General features: G+C 41.2%; 1 protein-coding gene and 1 long non-coding RNA gene across 2 annotated transcripts in view; both read left to right on the top strand.

Moving 5' to 3' along the window:
- The window catches only part of focad (focadhesin), a 100292-nt gene that overhangs the window by 18391 nt on the left and 71901 nt on the right, over window positions 1-10000 (top strand). The gene's annotated exons all lie outside the window — the stretch shown is intronic.
- Window positions 683-3767, top strand: LOC143127165 (uncharacterized). Its single transcript, XR_012987527.1, has 5 exons — window positions 683-1317; window positions 2147-2233; window positions 2309-2458; window positions 2700-2776; window positions 3548-3767. It is a non-coding gene; the product is annotated as an uncharacterized LOC143127165 (long non-coding RNA).

Raw genomic sequence — 10000 nt, 5'->3', positions numbered from 1 at the left:
AGTTGTCAAAAAGGGGGGTAGATAGTAAAGGCTATATGCTGCAAAAATTTTATTAAAAATCATTTAATTATGCAAACTTTTCTTTCTTCTTTTGATACACAATTGTCTATCAACTTGCATCACTTTGCAAGTGTAAATCCTGTGTATCATGTTAATCCAAGAGCTGAGTGATAGCAATTATTTTCATAGAGTATAGGCCTACACAATGGGCTATGTGCTTGTTAAGGGACCTGTCATAAAGAGGATGCTTTGCCATCGTGTGTGTGAGTGCACGAGAGAGGGAGAGGAAGAGGTGTATGCGTGATGGCAAGTGTTACGGTTGAATAGTTTAACAAAACAGTTTTAAAATAGTTCTTAGGCTATTTAAGCATGCAATTTGTATCCATGTGTAGGCTATAAACTACACTTTTGAGAGCCTAAAAGGCAGCTCATGACGCGATTTTGTTCAGGTCGGATTAAATCCCTTGGGGATCAATAAAGTATCTATCTATCTAAATTACGGTTGGCCCTGGGTGCATGTAGTCTTTTCTGACAGTCCGTTTCAAAAAGGAGCAATTAGACTTTTTGACGTTCGCTATCGCATAATTTAGGACTTGTCTGTACTATGTCCGCCGAGGTGTCCCGTTATTCACAACGAACGAGGCGGAGGCAGAGAACTCCCGACGCGCAGCAACCGCACAGTAAAATCCCAAGAGTTAAAATGACAGAGTAGACTGTTATTGACTCTAATAGAGTTACATTTACTACAGTTAGAGTAAAATGTACTCTAGCATATTAGTTAAAAAACAGAGTTAAAATCACAAGAGTTAATCAACCACCTCATTTTCTCATTTGGACGCCATTTTAGACATTTCTTGGGAGATGTTTGCCTAATTATTATTTGGATATTATTCATAAAAAATCAAGTGTTTTCTTCTGGTTTATTCCAAAGTCATTCGGTAGCTTTAAGATTTTTTTCTGGACTAGGCTACTAAAAAATTACTTGCAAGTTTGTAGGCTAGCATGTGCTACAGTAAAATAGGCAAATACTGCTAAGCTATCTATAAACGGAGTCTCTGTTATCAAGCCTATAGCTGTTCACAAAGAATAGTCAAAGCGAACAAACATTATAATAATACTAATAATTATAAGTACTGTATGTTTGTTACATGCAAGTGTGTAAGGGCTCAGACAAATTACTAACTGGCGGAACGTGCCCTCTGGCATTTCACGTCAGAGACGAACGTTAGTAGCCTATCACCCACTTCCTTCCATTTGAGAGAATGCAGCGACGCGACGGAGCCTGGTTAGAAGAATCTCTCTGAAGTGTAGTTGAAGGTGAGTAGATGTTCATCTAAAATACACTTACTAGAGATTTATTTCACATGTTCCGTAGTATGCCTCGAAAATGATAAACAATAAGCGGTGACGCGCAAGAGGAGTGTAACTTAACGTAAATGTATGGTCAAGATATCATTCTGAAATGTGTTGACCTTCAGGGGCTAACGTTAACGTTAAGTTAACTGCTAACGAAGGTTGAAAGTTAACATGAACGTTAACGTTACCTCTGTGTAACATGAGGTACATGTCAATTCGTGCTCCCGTATTGTACAATGCTATAAGTTTTTTTTTATCATGTTAATATTTACTCAACCAAATATGATACCAGTATAATCGTCTTTCATGGTCAACATTGACTTGGTTAGCAGCTAGCCTATCAGCCAACGTAGCTCTCATTGGCAGCTTAGCATAATGCAAATCAGATATCAAATGAAGGCTATGGTTAGCTTAATGAGGTAACAGTTACTGTTGTTAGCTACTTAACATTAACAGTCATTAATAGGGCAAATTAGCTTAAAGTTCATGCTCTACCAAAAAGCTTGTTTCACGTAAAACAGGCATCCATAAGCATGAATTTGGCCTTCACAAGTTGGTTATTTCAAAACTAGCTGCATTAATTGACTATCAAGGACGTGTTGATTGCTGAATGTGCATCATTGATAGCATAGAAGACACGTGTTCAGTGCAAAGTGCCAACAGGTGCACGTGCCACATTTACTAGTTTAGTCAGTGTCACTGAGATAGTTGTTACCTGTTTTTTTTTTTAAGAAACTGTTTTAAAAGTAGTGTTGTTTTTGTCTGAATGTTTGATTTTATGTTTTCTCAGGATGTTGGTGAAAGTTAAATACCAGGCAGACCAGATACATTAAAATGGTGGAAACTGATGCCACTCTAGAGGATTTATTTAACCAAGGTACTGATTTATTCAATTGTTGCATTGTTTAAGTCTATTGTCAGTTTTTTTTGTAATGTTCTGTTTTTATTTTAGTGTTCATGAAATTTGATATTTAAGCCAAACACCAAGCTGGGCTAAAATGTATGATGAGTTTGGTACAGAAGATTGACAACTATGTGTCTGAAGATGTGGTGAAGGATCCAAAATGTGGTGTATTAAAGCTGAAGCCTGCAGAAGATGATGGTGAGTTGTAATATGGAATGTAGTTAAAACTTGGTACAAGTTTTGTGAATATATCAACAGCGGTTGCAACACATTGTTTTGATGGAATTCCACTCTGTGGGGTTTGTGGATGTTGATTATGTCCGTCTTTGAGCCTATTTAGTGTTTAAAAATCTCAGCCATCAAAGACTACATGACATACAGCCGTCACAGGTACTGGACATGACTATATAACTGATTTATTCTGTCCTCTGCTTTGTAGTAGATGCATTATGTGATTCAGATGACACCACTGCCTTGTTTCCAAATAAGCCCAAGGGAGATGATGGGGTAGAGCAAGTAAGTGGCATTTTTTCCCTTGTTAAATATTGGTAAAATCTTTATGCTGCCCATTAACACAAAGGTAACCTAAACTGAAACCCACACTGAGGTATTTTTTTTTCTTCAAAAAAATTCCACACACTCAGATCTGTGCAAAATGATCTTTCTATTCTAGATTTCGGTCATAGACCCTCTTCAGGAATCCTGAAAAAGGCCCATGACCGAAAGCTATATAAAAAGATAATTTTGCACAGATGTGAGTGTGTGGATTTGTCATGCTGTGCTTGACTTTTGACTTTAAATCCCAGCATCTCCACCACCAGATGAACAGTATTATTTGTCTCTTTTAAATGATTGAACTTGAAATGAAACCATTTCATAAGTATTTCTGCATACAAATTGTAATGAATCTGTTTAAGATCAAATACATTGTTTACAGTGCACTGAATTTCACATTGATCTCCATTTCTCAAGGTCACCGAGAACTGTCGGTACAGGGGGGAAAAAACAAAACAAAAAAACAATCGGATTCACTTAGCTCGAAATGCAGCAAGGAAGCTACTGTGCTACACTCTAGGGGCATGTTCCTGAGCCCTAATGTTCATGACCCCAGAGTGTAGCGCTGTAGCTGCACAGTCGCTTTAGCTGCTGGCTTTAGCAACTCGAGCTATGTAAAACCGATTGTTTTCGTTTTACATACTCGGTGACCCAATAAATGGAGATCTTTTTGGAAAATCGCTGGATTTCCTCTTAATGCTGGAACTCACCCTACTTTACACTGTTTTATAGGAACATTTCTATGATCCAGCCAGCGGAGCAGGGTACCTGGCCTGACGCATTAAAACAATTCAGAGGAAAGCCTCAGGAACCACAAAGTCCAGCACACAATGAACATAATGGAGGACCAGCTTCTGAAGATGTGCCCGAGCCAATCCTGAATGAAGAACAGCTGAGAGAGGCGGTATCTCTAATGAAGCATTCTTCTGATGAAGAAGTTGTGCGGCTGAAGGTGAACGTTTGATTATCGTCAGAAAAAATGGTCCATGACCCTCAATCACCTCATATGCTTGCAACATTCTCTCGATTCGTGGATGTAATGGATCAGATTGAGCAAGACTGTGTTACTGTTTGGTGAGATTTCAGCGAACCTTCTTGAGAGGTAGTCAACTATGTTCAAAGAGAAAACTATTAAACAGAGTAAAGGTCTTTCTTCCTCCAGCATCGAACTGCAAAAAAGGATCCAGGTAGCAGAATCACCACATGGGCTGTGTCCCGGTAGAACACTCAGGTTAAAGTGTGGTGAGACTGGGTGTTTCAGGGACATTTTCTGGCTTTTAGAAAACATTTGGAAATGTTACATGAGTATAGCGTTAATAATGTTCATGTTTTGGAAAATAACTGTAGTGAACACAGAAGTAATGATTTGGCGGTAGATTTTGATACAGTGGTTCCTGTTATGCATTCTGCTGTACATGAGATACAGGTTAAGGAAACTATTCAGTTTTTTGAGTGATAAGCAAAGTGTTGAGGAAATGAATCATACTTTAAGTCATCTTGAAAATCTCTTCTAGGCCCCATCCATTGGATCATGCCTTAGGTATGAGCTACACCAGGCGCGTAACTGAAGCGTTCCGTTCGCGACGCGTAAAATTCATTTTAAATGAATGGTCTATTTTTTTCGAACGTACGCGCCGCTATCACGTCTGGTGTAGCTACCTCCATTGATTATAGTGGCAGCTAATTGTTGCAACAGACGCTATGCGAACGTAACGCTTCAGTTACGCGCCTGGTGTAGCTTCACTGTTAGAATGTGTAGACTTAAACATGTCGGTGATGCTAGAATGTTTCAGTACAGGCTGTAGAGTGAGTAAAATTGGTATGTAAGCTAATGTATCACTAACAACAACTTGATATTATGTTCTAGTGGCTTTGTTCCATTTGATGCCAAATGTGTTGTACATGCATTTACCAAAGGAAAAAAAAAAGAAACTTTTTATATTGTATATTGATACATTAACTTAATATTTTGTAATAAATATATTTTCAATAATTTGTCTGTATGTCCTTCAGATTTTGTAGAGCTTGATAAAGACAAGCAAAATGGTGACTCTAGCAAGAGTAGCTGGGAATAAACTCTGAATAGAGATAAACTAAGATTACCCAATTAAGAGTTAAGATGACTCTGGAAAGAGTTGTTGGCTTATAGAGTAGATTTTTCTTTACTCCCTGTGGAGTTTATCTTGGTGATTTTTCAACTCTCTGTAGAGTAAATTTAACTCTGAAAAATGTGCTCTAGGAGAAGAGTCAAATTTACTCTCTGTGGGGTGGGACCAATGGGTCTCTATGACAGAGTCAGAATCGACTCTATTAGAGTTGAAAACAACTCTGACAATTTTACTGTGCGGGTTTGTGGGCTAACTAGTAAACAGCATTAGTAACGTGCATTAATCAGGAATTCGCTAAATGAAGGAAGTGGGTGCTTTACTTATTGATCCGGATCAAAGAGACAATAGCTTACAAAGTGGTGTTTTTGTAACTTCAGTGTAGATGATTGTGATTCACTGCAACTTCAGCAATGTAGGCTACCTTCCTTACCTTCGAAAAATAGTTCCGTAGGCTACAGCTGAAGCCCAGTCTGCCCCAGTGAGAATCCTAAACTTTGTCTGTGTTCAGTCTTCGATCCTGATTGGCTGCATTCGTGCTAACTAACAAATCAGACGGTGTAGTGGGCGGGACAATGCTCTTGACCACAGAGTAGCAAATGCAGGGAGTGAGAGACGCTTTACAGACAAAATAGCGCGTTTAATTTTTAATCCATTTCAATATCGGCTTATCGGTGGAAAAAATGACCGATACCGATTATTATAAAAATGCTAAATATCGGCCCTAATAATCGGCCAGGCCGATAATTGGTCGACCCCTAGTTGCTAGTTCGAACCCCGACCAGTAGGCACGGCTGAAGTGCCCTTGAGCAAGGCACCTAACCCCTCACTGCTCCCCGAGCGCTGCTGTTGTTGCAGGCAGCTCACTGCGCCGGGATTAGTGTGTGCTTCACCTCACTGTTTGTTCACTGTGTGCTGAGTGTGTTTCACTAATTCACGGATTGGAATAAATGCAGAGACCAAATTTCCCTCAAGGGATCAAAAGAGTATATACTTATATATATATACTTATACTTATACTTACTTATACATGCACCACACATGCACAACACACACTTACTCACACACACATGCACCACACACACACACACATGCACAACACACACTTACTCATGTAGTGGACTGGGCTGCTGTGTTTGAACTTGCCACTGGAGTGTGTGTGTGTGTGTGTGTGTGTGTGTGTGTGTGTGTCGGGTAGAAGGTCACAGAAGAGACAGACGGTGTGTTGGCCATTGTCTGGCCCAGAGGTTAATGACCCGTCTGTCTACTGATGGATGGCTCTACACACACACACACACACTCAAACTCAGTTAAATACACTTACACACACCAGAGAGAGATGGATTAATGTGGATATGGTAGGGAGGTGTGTGTGTGTGAGAGAGCGAGAGAGTTAGGACAGACAATGGTGCCATCTCTGTGTGTGTGTGTGTGTGTGTGTGTGGTTTGATAGACAGGTGGTAGTTGACGCAGACAGTGGGGCTGTTCCGTTTATGATGGTGAGTGATGTTCCACAGGACCTCTGGTCATCCTCCTCTCAGGGTACACACACACACACACACACACATACACACACACACACACACACACACACACACACACACACACACACACACACACACACACGCACGCATGCACACTCTCAAAATCATCCAAACACTCAAAACAACACCCATACAGTGCAAGTTTTCTGCATTTTGTTATATTTCAGACTCATCTTGAAATGGATTCAATTCGGTTTTTTTTTCCTCATCAATCTACACACAATACTGCAACACTCCACAACAAATCAGGTGTTTGGAGTGTTTCGTAAATTTATAAAAAAAATAAAAGACTGAAATATTCCTTTTACATAAGTATTCAGACCCTTTGTTATGACACTTGCAATTGAGCTCTGGTGCCTCCTACTTCTATCAATGGTCCTTGAGATGCTTCTACAACTTGATTATAGTCCACCTGTACCTAAATGACTTCACTGGAATTTATTAGGAGAGGCACACATCTCTTTATAAAGGGGTCTCACAGTTGATGGTGTATGTCAGAGCGAAAACCAAGCCACAAAGTCGAGACAATTGTCCGTAGACCTGCGAGACAGGGTTGTGTAAAGACACAGATCTGGGCAAGGATACAAAAACAATTCTGCAGCATTGAAAGTGCCCAAGAGCACGGTAGCCTCCATTATTCTCAACTGGAAAAGTTTGGAACAACCAACAGTCTTCCTAGATCTGGCCGCTCAGCCAAATTGAGTAATCCGGAACGAAGGGCCTTGGTCAGACAGGTAACCAAGGACCCAATGGTCACTATGAATGAGATCTAGAGTTCCTTTGAGAGGATGAGAGAAGCATAAAGAAGGACAAACATCAGTGCAGCTTAGTGCCTGGTTTGTTCCACACACACCGTTGGGAATTGTGGCCAAATAGTTCAGTCTTTGTTTCATCAGACTAGATTATTGGGGGCCAAGCAGCGAAGCTGCGAAGGCACCCATTAAGTTACTAGCTTTTCCTATTATTATTACACTTCTGCCATTGGAGTCTATGGCAGCCCATAGAACGCCTGGCCAGATTTTTTGGCAGAAAGTTTCGGGACACTCCACTGACCACTCACACTCATTTACGGACCTCTAAACCCAGCCATCTAGCGCCACCAACAGGTCAAAATCTGGCCGAAAATTGAACCGCTGGGTCTAAAGTTATGAAATTCGGTGCACTGATTCAGGACCATCCCATGATCACTCTCACCAATTTACAGAACTCTATGCCCAACACTCTAGCGCCACCAATGGGTTGAACCTGGATTGCATTCACGCATGTGACCATTGAACGGTGTGTTCGATTTTCACATATCAGGCACCGTTGGAATCCCTGGACCGACCTAAGTTCAATGACCCCTATCACTTTTCGCCATATTGGACCTTCGCCATATTGGATTTAGTCCAAACTCTACGAAAAGTTTCAGCGGTCACAAATTTCATCCGATTTTCACGGAACTTTGTGGAGATGATCTTCTGCCCGAGCCGCACAAAAGATACTTGTCAGATTTTTCAATTTCATTTTTGTTTGCCCGTGACAGCCAATCAAATATGGCGATGAAGCCGCCAAACAGGAAGTGGACAAACATCTAGGTGACGCTTTGAGTTAACATAACAAAACTTGATACCATTAATCAGGACACTGTCCCAATCACTCACAGCAATTTGTATGCATATACATCGAACACTCTAGCGCCACCACCAGTTCAACGTTGGACATGTGTTCAGGTGCGTGATCCTTGACTCTTTTGTCTGATTTTCACAATTGAGGTAGCGTCTGAATCTTTGAAGAATCTCGAGTTCATCGACCCCTATCCCGTCGCTTTCCGCCATATTGGACCTCCGCCATATTGGATTTAGTCCAAATTCTACGAAAAGTTTCAGCGGTTACAAATTTCATCCGATTTTCACAGAACTTGGCGGAGATGATCTTCAGACCGAGATTGTCAACGATACATGACAGCCAATCACTCATGGCAACGATGCCGCCTAACAGGAAGTGGGCTAACATCTCGGCTACGCAGTCCAAACTTGGTACAGGGACTTGGTATCTGATTGTCAGGACGCACTAGGAAATTGGCATCATTTGGCCTCTATAGGGGGCGCTGTAACACAGGAAGTGGGCTCATATCTCAGCAACGCTTCATTGTATGAAGTCCAAACTTGATAGATGGACATATTAGCTGATTGTGAGGACATGCAAGGGAAGTGGTCTCATTTGACCTCTAGGGGTGTTGCAATAAAGAAAGTGAGCTCACATTTCAGCAACACTTTGGTGCATGAAGTCCAAACTTGGTAGACAGACATGGGAGCTGATTGTAAGAACGCACAAGGACATTGGTGTAATTTGGCCTCTAGGGGCGCTGTAACAAAGTAAATGAGCTTATTTCTCAGCCGTTCTTTATCCAATTGCCATCAAACTTGCTGTGAGTGCTTGCTCATGTCCTGGCAACGCCATTCCTGCTATAGCGTCTGCTTGGCCCCCGCATTGCTGCTTGCAGCTATATTTTTACTTCTCATTGTCTGAGAGTCGTTCAGGTGCTTTTTGGCAAACTCCTGGCAAAAATGGCTTCCATCTGGCCACTCTACTATAAAGGCCTGATTGGTGGAGAACTGCACTGATGTTTGTCCTTCTTTACGCTTCTCTCATCCTCTCAAAGAAACTCTGGATCTCATTCATAGTGACAATTGGGTCCTTGGTTACCTGTCTGACCAAGCCATCCGTCTCGGATTACTCAGTTTGGCTGAGCGGCCAGATCTAGGAAGACTGTTGGTTGTTCCAAACTTTTCAATTTGAGAATGATTGAGGCTACTGTGCTCTTGGGCACTTACAATGCTGCAGAATTGTTTTTGTATCCTTCCCCAAATCTGTGAGACTGTATATAAAGGGATGTGTGCCTCTCCTAATACTGTCCAGTGAAGTAATTTAGGCACAGGTGGACTGTAATCAAGTTGTAGAAGCATCTCAAGGACCACTGATCGAAGTAGGAGGCACCAGAGCTCAACTGCAAGTGTCATAAAAAAAGAGTCTGAATACTTATGTAAATGGAATATTTCAGACTTTTATTTTTTTTATAAATGTACGAAACACTCCAAACACCTGCTTTTTGTGGAGTGTTGGAGTATTGTGTGTAGATTGATGAGAAATGAATTGAATCCATTTTAAGACCTGTCTGAAAAATAACAAAATGTGGAAAACTTGAAAGGGTCTGAAAACTTTCCGGTTGCTCTGTAGCTGTGCTCACACACACACACATATGCATGCATACAGGAGCAGCACTCAGACCTTGATAACTGAGGGCTAGTCCACACGTACCAAACCGATCTTTTTTTCCTCCGTCTTCCCTGGAACCGTATGAAGAATATTTGCGTCCAAACGGATCCATCTCAACACGACTCAACACGTTACTTCATATCCCAGGCCTATAGGTGACACTGTTTCTGTTACAGAAATTGACCAAAGCTTGCGCGCTGTAGGCCATACAACAGACAGAGTAGGCTACGACGAAAATGGCTAGTGCAAGGAAACCACAATTGTTTGTGTGGACTGAT

Source organism: Alosa pseudoharengus, unplaced genomic scaffold (assembly GCF_046254945.1).
Source record: "Alosa pseudoharengus isolate Yale_2024_CS ecotype anadromous, Long Island Sound unplaced genomic scaffold, YU_APseudo_1.1 YU_APseudo_1.1_scf_17, whole genome shotgun sequence".
Taxonomy (NCBI): Eukaryota; Metazoa; Chordata; class Actinopteri; order Clupeiformes; family Clupeidae; genus Alosa; species Alosa pseudoharengus.
The sequence above is the reverse complement of the archived record's forward strand: the minus strand, read 5'-3'. Positions and strand labels throughout refer to the sequence as shown.